Below are 9,774 nucleotides of genomic sequence, written 5' to 3' on the forward strand. Positions count from 1 at the left end.
GGACAGAGAAGAGCCAAGAATAAAGTTCAAGGGTCCTATGATCTGTTTTTTATTCATAGAACTTCTGACACCAAATGTGGGGCTTTTCCTCCCACCAACCAATTCTCCAACTCTCTGGACACCAGCTGGGTGTTCTACAGTTGGAGTCAATTCTGACACTAACTCCCTGGAGGTGAAGGGCTCAATCCCACAAGATGGTCCCCACCTCAGATGCCAGCATCAAGTACAGGGTGCCCAGGGTACCCACATTTCCTTCTGTTTAACTTGGTTACAAATCAGTGATTCCCATGACCCCTTCCTCAGATTTGATAATTTGCTAGAACAGCACACAGAACTCAGAAAAACAGCTGACTTACTATTACTGGATTATTATAAAGGATACGACTCAGGGAGGACAAAACAGAAGAGACGCACAGGGCAAGGGATGGGGGCTGTCCCCCTCCCCCTAGGCTCCCACTGGAACCTCAGCCATGCCTGGGCTTACTTTCCTGGGCTCTTCTGGGGCCTGGGAGGCCAGGGCTGGCAGCAGCGGAAGGCCTGGGCCAGGGTGGCTGGTCCCATAGCGATGCTGACCATGATCCCTGTGGAGCAGAGATGGGGCCTCAGCTCCAGAGCCGTGTAGGGAGACCTGCTCTCAGGGAAAGCCACGTGGGGCAGCGTCACCAAGCTGTCCTGGCATGAACTGACATCCAGTGGGCCACGTGTCACCTGATATCAGCTTGATAAATGGACAAATGGATCAGGGAAGAGGACTTGCTGCGTCCCGCCACCTCTTCTGCCCGGTTTCCCTGGCGTGCGCTCTCTCTCTGTCCCCTCTCTTAGGTTTCTCTGCCTCTCACTCTCTTTTGTCTCTATTTTTAACTCTGACCAGCCCTGGGAACTCTCCCACTTCCTGCGGGGAAGCTGTCTGAGCTGGCCCGGAGACAGCATGACCGTTTCCCCATAAACACGAGATAGAATCAGAAAGCTGGCTTCTGTTCCAGGTTTGGGCTCAGTGGGGAGAAAGGGCAAAAATGGAGCAGAAATGAGGGGGAGAAAGACTGCATGTGTCAGGGATGGGGGATGTTCACAGCCCATCACCCCAGCTGTTGGCACAGAGGGAGTCACCCTGGGCCCTGCTCCCATGCCATTTGCAGCCTCCATGCTCCCCATCTCAATGCCCTGCCTCCTCTCCAGACACCCAGTTGTCCCCTGCAGCAGGTGGCCCCCAGGGGCTATTCTGCCCCATCTTCCCCACAAGTGTGTATTTGCACCCCCTGTTTAGCATGGGTCCAGGGCTCTCCTGGGAAGGCTGGCTCACACAAAAGGGCCTGAAGACCAGGCATTGCCAGAAGCCAGGCAGGCAGGAGGGGCTGTGAGGCCCAGGAGAGGGTGGATCAGCTGGTCTGGAGTCTGCTGGGTACGCCGCTTCCGGGTCTGAACTCCCTGGGGGATATTCCCACCTGGGGCACAAGGATGCAAGATGTTACCTGAGAGAGGGGTCTCTCCAGGGTCTCAGCCACCCCTTTGAAGGCCCCTCCCAGAAGGAGAGTCCACATGGAGGGATTGGCCTCTTCGGCCACCCAGGACCCACTGGTTAGCCCCAGGCCAAGATGTCAGCGGCTCCCCCGGTGCCCCTGGGGACTGGCAGGGATGCTGGGTGTTGCAGGGGCCATGTTGCTTGCTGGGTGGGTTTGAGCTGCCCAGAGTCAGGCCTGAGGTTCTGGGGACATCCTGATGGCCCGAGGGCTCACAAATGCTGTTCCTTTTGTCCTGCTGCTGTTCCCATCTCCTGCGTCATCACCTGGAGCTCAAATCCTCCTGTTCCTTCAAGTGCAGCTCAAATGCTGCCTTCTCCTTGTGGCTGCCTGTGACTTCCTTCCACTGTCCCCTCTGAGTCTCAAGGACTCCAAGAATATCTCTTGGCTGCCCACAAACCCTGGTGGGATGAAAGGACTGAGAGAGACAGATGGGGAGCAGCGGACACAGGGATGGGGAGGCGCAGACACCCCTCAGCAGCCCCCCTCCCAGTCACTCCAGCCCAGCCCAATGAAGGCCACAAACAGAAGGCACAGTGCTTCAGAGGAGGGGCTGCCCCTTGTCCAGGACTTACTGAGCGCCGAGAACTCGCCTGAACAATTCACATGCATGAACTCCGAAATCCTCGGGGCAATCCCATGATTAGCCTCATTTGTCAGATGAAGAAACGGGGACATGGCAAGTGCCACCAGGGTAGAAAACACAGAGGATGGGAACCCAGCTAGGGGTGGGGCAGGGAGGGTCTCAGAACCCTGCCAGAGGGGAGTCGGGGTTGGGGGGGGGCTGCCAGGCCTTCAGTGGGAGGCAGGGGTGCCCAGCGCCCTGACCCCTGCCTCTGATCTGAGTAGCAGCCGAGGTGGTCCCCTGCCCTTCCCCCACTCCCACCCCCAGCTTCCTCAGTGGGAGGATGAGGCCGGGCGTTTCCACTTCTTTCTGGAAGGTTCAGGAGATTAATGAGAACAAAGCACGAAACACCACTCAGGGGGATGAACTTCTGGGAAGTGAGGAACTGGGTCTGGGCAGAAAGCCAAGGGCAGAGTGGTCACCTGACAGAACCTGATCACCTGCTGCCCCAGGGCCACGGCTTGGCCCCTCTGCTCAGCCATCAGACCCCTGCGGAATCTTCGAGAATGTCAAAGACCAGAGGCCCTCTCTGCCTTGACAAGGCAGGAGACCCCTTCTCTTCCCATCACGGACCTACTCCAGCCTGGGCTGTTTGAGAGGTGAACTCTCAGGGCCTGGGGAGGGTGGCCGACGTGGCCTTGGTTGTCCCCAGCTGGCCTGCCTAGAGTCTAAAGCTCCATTAGCTGGGGTGAAGGCCTCAAGCAGAACAGAAGTAGAGATGCTAGGAGGGACAGTGGGGGTCCAGCCGGGGCAGCTAGGGAGGGGGACCCCAGTGAACTGAGGGCCAGGGGTCCCCAGTGCCCATGTAATAGGGAAGAACTTTTGTATTCTATTAAAGTTAGTCACTAGAGGGATGTTGCCTATGAGCTTAAATTACACATAACGGCCCATCTCTGGGAACCCTGCCTCCCAGGTAACGAGTGTTAAGCTAAAATACCTTTATTTAGCTCACGGGAAACAGCCTGACCAGGCCCACCTGTGAACGGCTTAACACCTCCACTCCGAGTCTGGCTGGAAGCAGGACTTTGCCCCCTTCCCTTTTAGTATAAAAGAAGCCTGGATTCTTACTTGGGGAAGAAGGTTCTGTGGACACCAGTTCACTATCTTCTCGGTCTGCTGGCTTTTCCGAATAAGGTCGTGATTCCTTGCCCCAAATCGTCTCTCAATTTATTGGCCTGTCCTGCGGGGAGCAGTGTGATCTTGGGCATGCTAACACCCACAGTGCACCAGGAGCCGGGAAAGCGGAGAAAGCGGAGGGGAGCCCTCTGAGCAGGTGTGAAGGGTGTGCTGGAGCTCTCTGCGCAGGAGTCAGGCTGAGAAAAAGGATCCGCCTCCACCTCCTGTCCCCCGCACCCCCGCACCCCCGCACCCCCGCGACTCCAAGGCTCCCAGTTCCTGGCAGCCCAGCCAAGGTCCTCTCCGGAGCTGGAGCAGGAAGGCAGTGGCGCCAGAAGCCATGACAGGTTTATGTTCTGGCTGCGGCTGCGCTGGCCCCATGCCAAGTCCCCTGTCTTGCCCATGGTCATCCTTCTCCCTTTGTAACTGGGGGAGGTGAGGCCAGGGTGTCCTGGGAATCACACGGTCCCCCCACAGCCCTGGGCTATCTCTGCTCAGAGGGTGCCCTGAGAGCTTTGCCTGGCCCCTTTGCCCCCAGCTCCCAGCTCCATTCCTACTCTTTCAAGTCCAGCCTGGTGCCACCTCTTCCAGAAAGCCCACTCAGACGATCTCCACCATCCATGGGAAGGGGTTACCCTTGGTTGCTCCAAGAAGCTGGGACAGAGATCTGGACCCAAGACTCTAGACTCCCAGCCTTCACCTTTCAACACCCAGGACTCCTGGTTTTTCACTTGCCTTGGCTCAGTTTCCCACTTTGAGAAGGGGCAATTTTCACCCACAGGGACTGGGGCCGAAAGAATTAAGTGACTGCTGCTCTGGGGAGGCCTCAGAGAAAGGGGATCTTTGAGCTTCCTCCTGGCAGCCCTGCTTGGCCACTGTTGGGACCCCCATGTGCACAGGGCACCTCAGGGACACCAGTCAGCAGCCGTGTGCCTGCCTCTGCCCACCTCGGCTTCTGCCTGAGACCACTCTCGGCCACTTTGGGATGCCCCAAGGGACCTGTAACCTCTTCCCCCAACCCCCCCACCCCGCACAAGGGATCCCTGGGGAGAACGGGGTGGGAGGCAACATTCCCCTTTGCTTTGCCCCCACCTCAACTGGGGTCTAGAACATTCCCTCTCTGTATTTCCTCTGACTTCCTGTCTTTCTCTCTGCTTCTGTTTTTCTCCACCTATTTCTCTCTGTCTTTCTCTCTGAGCAGAGTCTTTTTCTCTCCCAAGGGGGTTGGGGGCCATGCTAGGAGTGGGCGACTTTGTCAAAGTGACCTTGCCTCCTTGGCTATAAAGCAGACACAACACCAGCCCTTCATGCCAGAGTTGTGGGGAGGATCCAGGGTGATGAAGCACGGCCCACACATAGTAGGGCAGCTTCCCTGTCCATGCAAAGGCGAAGATGGGAAGATTCCCTGACTCCTCTGAGGGCTAATGAGAGTATGTTCCCAAAGTTCCCAGCACTGAAAGATGCCTCCTGAGTTCTGCTGACATCAGTAGGCTCCATGTATAGCCACTCTTTGGGGTGCCCCACCATTGCCCTACTTTACAGATAAGCCATGTGAGGCCCAGAGAGGCTGAGTTACTTGCCCACAGTCACACAGCAGGTACTATTATAGTTGTGGAGCCAGGATTTGAAGTCAGGGGTCTGGCTCCAAGGCCCACACTCTACTGTGGGCCTCATTTTAAAATTGTATTTAATGCTGTCTATCTAGATGGAGGTGGGTGTTGAGATTGGTGGGGAAGGGGGAAGCTGGGAACAGAACCCCACTGGCCTGTGAATGCCTCTCAGCCTGCCCGCTCCAGGGCTCTCACAGCTGGCCAGTCCAGACTTCTTGGCACACTGCTGTCACTCGGCCTGGAGCCTGCCAGGGTTCCCTGTGGCCCTGGGCTCAGTCCAGAGCTCTGCGCCCAGCATCTATGGGTCCAGGGCTGGGCCCCTCTGACCTCTGTGCTGGGGCTGCCCTCGCCACCCTCAGCACCTCCGCCAACTCCCTCTCCGTGGCCCGCTCCCTCCTCAGACCTACTAACTTACAGCAATGCCTTTGATGCCCTATCCTCCCAGGGTCCTGGCCCCTCCCAGAAGTCCCCTCCTTGACTCTGGCTGTCTGAGGGAGGAGGATGGAAGTGCAGCCCCAGAAGGCCTTTCCTCCAGGCAGGGACAGCTTTTCCCCGGGGGCCCTTGGGCATGGGGCCTCCAGCTCATTAAAATCCTTGAGGTCCGGGAAGGGATGGAGCACTGGCTCCAAAATCTTAAAACCACAACATTTTTAAAAATAATAAATGTTTACTTAAATTTCTTCTAAATGCAACATTATGTCAACTTCATCCATTGTTAAATTTAGGATTTTAAGACTTGTTACTGCGCATGGAAACAATTTGGAGGTCACATTTTCTCACTTTGGAAGAATCCCCAAGATTCCTGAGAATGCGCGACGTTTGTGGAGAAATCAAGAGCAGCGGTAAATCAAATGAGTTACTCGAACCTAAAGCGCTTCAAAAGCTAAGTTATAAGCTGCTTTTCAAATATTTTTACAGCCAAAGAAATGCATATAAAGTTGGGGTATATTTGCATTTTTTAAATTGTGGTAAAAAAATAAAAACATGTAACATAAAACATATCGCCTTAACCAATTTCTAGGTGTACAGGGCAGGAGCTTAAGGACGTCACGGTCACGCTGTTGTGCAACAAGTCTTCAGAAGTTTATCATCTTGCAAAACTGAAACTCTGTCCACATTAAACAACAGCTCCCCATTCTCCCTCCCTCAGGCTAGAACCCTGGCAACTGCTATTCCATTTTCTATTTCTGAGTCTGCACTAGACATCGCATGCAAGTGGAATCATACAGCATTTGTCATTTTATGACTGGCTTATTTCACTTAGTACAATGTCCTCCAGGTTAATCCACGTTATAGCAAGTGTCAGAATTTCCTTCTTTTTAAAGCCTGAATAATATTCCTATATATACACCACCTTATCTTTATCCATTTATCCATCAGTGAACACTTCGATTGCTGCCACCTCTTGGCGATTGTGGAAAAAGGCTGCAATTTACATGGGTGTGCAAATATCTCTGCAAAACCCTGTTTTAAATTCTTTGGGGTATATACCCAGAAATGGGATTGCTGGATCCTATGATAATCCTTTTTAATCGTTTGAGGAACCTGGTATGAGTGCATTTTTTTTCATTTATTTTCTGGTTTTACTGGGATATGATGAACATATAACATTGTTCTAGGTTAAGGATTTGATATCGGTATATAATGTGAATGGACCACAATAAGTTTAGTTAACATCCATCACATATAGTTACAGGGTTTTCTCCTGTGATGAGAACTTTTAAGAGCTACTCTCTTGGCAACTTTCAGATATAAAACACAATATTAACTAGAGTCCTCATGCAGTCCATGACATCCCCAGGACTTACTTATCTTATAACTGGAAGTGTGTACCTTTGGACCACCTTCACCCCTTTCCCTCACCTCCCACCCACTACTAGGTGCATTGTTAAATGTTTATTGGGGTGTGGAGCAGAGCCTTGGCTGATGTAGGTACAAAAATAGCCCTGAGTGATGGGCAAGGCATGCAGTGTGCAAGCTCAGCAGGGTCAGAAGTGAAATTGTGTTTTCCTACCATTCAGTGTCATCTTGATCGAACCCCCACTTCTCATCTCAGCCAATTTGGATCTGACTCTCTCCCTGGGGTAGCGCCCAGGGGGCTCACCTCTGTCATAGGCTGTTTTCCCATCCCTGGCAGAGGCTGGAGGGGTAGCCGGTCCTCCCAGCCCTTCCAAGTCTCCTCAGATGCTCAAGACTGCAACTCAAAACATTTTTTTAGTCAACATTACTCACTTGCCATGAATTTCACAGACATGCTTTGAAACTCAAGAGCTGCCTCCTGTCCTGTGCTAGGAGAGCTACGACTCCTGCGAATCTTAGGCACTTTTGCTGGTGTGGGTCAAGATATTAACACTGACATTTTTCTGACCCCTTGGGTATAAAGACGGATGCAATCCAAGCTGAATTCATTATTACATATCCATTCCTATTATACTCATATTTTTCCTTCTAGTTCTAAAAGGAATTAAAACATTTTTGTGGGTCCCTAAAAATATGGAGGCAGGGATTCTCTATCCAACTGACCACATGAGTTAGGGGCACAGGAAGTTCAGAACCATATGCTAACACTTCAAAGTGTCAATCCATTGAATTTCTAGCACCCAAGTCCACCCATGTCACTCTTTTGCTCCAAACCCTTCCCAGGAAAATGTCTGAGCTCCCCGTGCCCCCACCCCCTGCAATCAAGGCCCTTCATCAGCTGGTTCCTATCTACTCTTCCGGTCTCAGGCACCATAAGCCTCTTACACCTCCCTCTTGGATGTTTCCAGAACACCCCAGCCTTCATCATGCTGCACACCTTTGCTCAGGCTGCTCCCTCCACCGGGAGTATTCTCTTCCCACCTGGACCACATCGCGCACACCTGTGCATCCTTTGAGATCCAGTTCAAATGTCACTTCCTCTTTGAATATCCCAAGCTCCCTCCCTCCTCTGTATTTCTCATTCATTTCTCCACTGTAGCACTTCCCCACCCTTTTATGTCCATCTCTTCCCTGTGAACCCCTTGAGGGCAGCTGGTTTTCCCAAGGATCCTCAGGGCCCAGCGCAGGTCACTGAATGCTGAATACGTAAGCAGATGACCAAGTGAATAAATGAATGAGGGAAATAGTAAATGAGAGCAGTGGTCTGCTCAGGAAAGGCATCCGCTCTGTAGCCCCCCACCGATGGAGTGTCTGGACTGGTGGTGGAGCCAGGCTGAGCTCCTCTCCGAGCCCCACCCTCTGACTCACCCGCCTCCCTAGAGACTGGTTTCTGGGAATGTGCTGGAAGCTTGGCTCGCCTCCCTGGCTGAAACCTTTGCGTGGACCCTGTTCTGCCCCAGGAGTCCCCATGCTCACAGGCTGTGCACCGAGGTCACAGGGGCAGGGCAATGCAGAGGGAAGGGCCTCACCTGTCAGCGGGGATGTGGGTGAGGGTGGGCAGCAGCCAGAGACCACAGAGCCTCCTCCCTGCCTCCTGAGGTGGAGTGCACTGCAGCATGCCGGGAGCCTCGGGAACCTCAGGGAAAAGGGGTGACGGCACCACGAACCAAGTGAGAAACTCTGGGTGCCCGGAGTCCAGGTGGCATCTAGGGGTGCTAAAGGGACATCATCTGGGTGCAGCGTGGAGACGTTCAAGACCCTGCAGGGACTACTGTCACCCTTTGGGATGCCCAGCACCTGAACCACCTTCCTCCGTCCTTCCTCCTCCTGCACCCCATCTTTGCAGGTAGGCCCCTCCTGGCACAGATGTTGACTGTGCTGTCACCGGCTTTCCCAGCATCATGGTGATGCGGGAGATGCAGGAGTACAGCACCCGGTGTCCAGGGTCAGCATGAGAGGAGGGGCCTGGCCAGGGCCAGCCGCGAGGGTGTCTGCACCAAGCCACTTCCGGCATGCGATCTCAGTGACTGCCGAAGCACCACTGTTCCTGGCTGGGTATGGCCTTTAGGCCTAGTTCTCTGGCTTTCCCCAAGAATCTGTTACACCCTCAATAGCCTCTTATGAACCCCTTTCTGTTTAAATTAGTCAGAGCTGGTTTCTGTTGTTTGGAACTAGAAACCAAGGAAGTGTCGCCCCCAAAAGCAGAGAGGATTGTGGATGGCATCATTAAAGACCTAGTGCCCAGAAGGGGGGTCTGATCTATTTGTGCCTGCTCTGAGTTGCACAGTAGGGAGGCCCAGCTCCACTCTGGAAGCTATACTCCAGAAGGATGTGTGACAAAGTGGAGGCTCTCTAGGGGACAATAACCAGGTCAGTGTGGGGTCTAGAATTCATAGTGCAGGAGGGGATCCTGGCTTGGAGCTGAGCAGGCTGAAGCCTCTGGGGGTGGGGGTCCAGGTCTTGCTCCCATCTAGAATAGTTTGAGGATGGACAGAGCTGCCTCTAGAGGCAGTAAGCTCCCCAGCACTGGAGGTAAGCAAGGACTGAATCCTGCAACCGGATAAAAGAAGCCCACCTTGGGCTTCCCTGGCTTGGCTTTAGGGTGTGTCTCCAGGCTAGGTAAAGAGCAACAAGCAAACACTAGACTTGGCACCACCTATCAACCTCAGTAACAGTAACAGGCCTCAGTAACAACCCACAGTGGAGGGGAGTGAGCCCCTAATCTACCAAGTAAGGCTTCTTCATACTCCCCAGGTGGCCTGGCCCAAACCCAGGGATGGGGGGTGGGAGGGGAACATGCCTGAAGGATGACGAGGCAGAGGGGGCAAATCTCAGTAACCGAGGATAACTGATATAGACTCTGATAAGCCACCTGAAAAAATAGCCCTAAGTACCCTAAGAAACCATTATTTTCCCACTGATCACTTAGCCAAAGATTACAGGTTAATAATGAGCATGTTGGCGAGGACTCCGGGGAGCTGGTACCTTCCTGTATGTTGGTGGCTGTGAACAGTGGAACCACCACTGTAGCAGGAAATTTGGCAAA

Source organism: Camelus ferus, chromosome 18 (genome assembly GCF_009834535.1).
Source record: "Camelus ferus isolate YT-003-E chromosome 18, BCGSAC_Cfer_1.0, whole genome shotgun sequence".
Taxonomy (NCBI): domain Eukaryota; kingdom Metazoa; phylum Chordata; class Mammalia; order Artiodactyla; family Camelidae; genus Camelus; species Camelus ferus.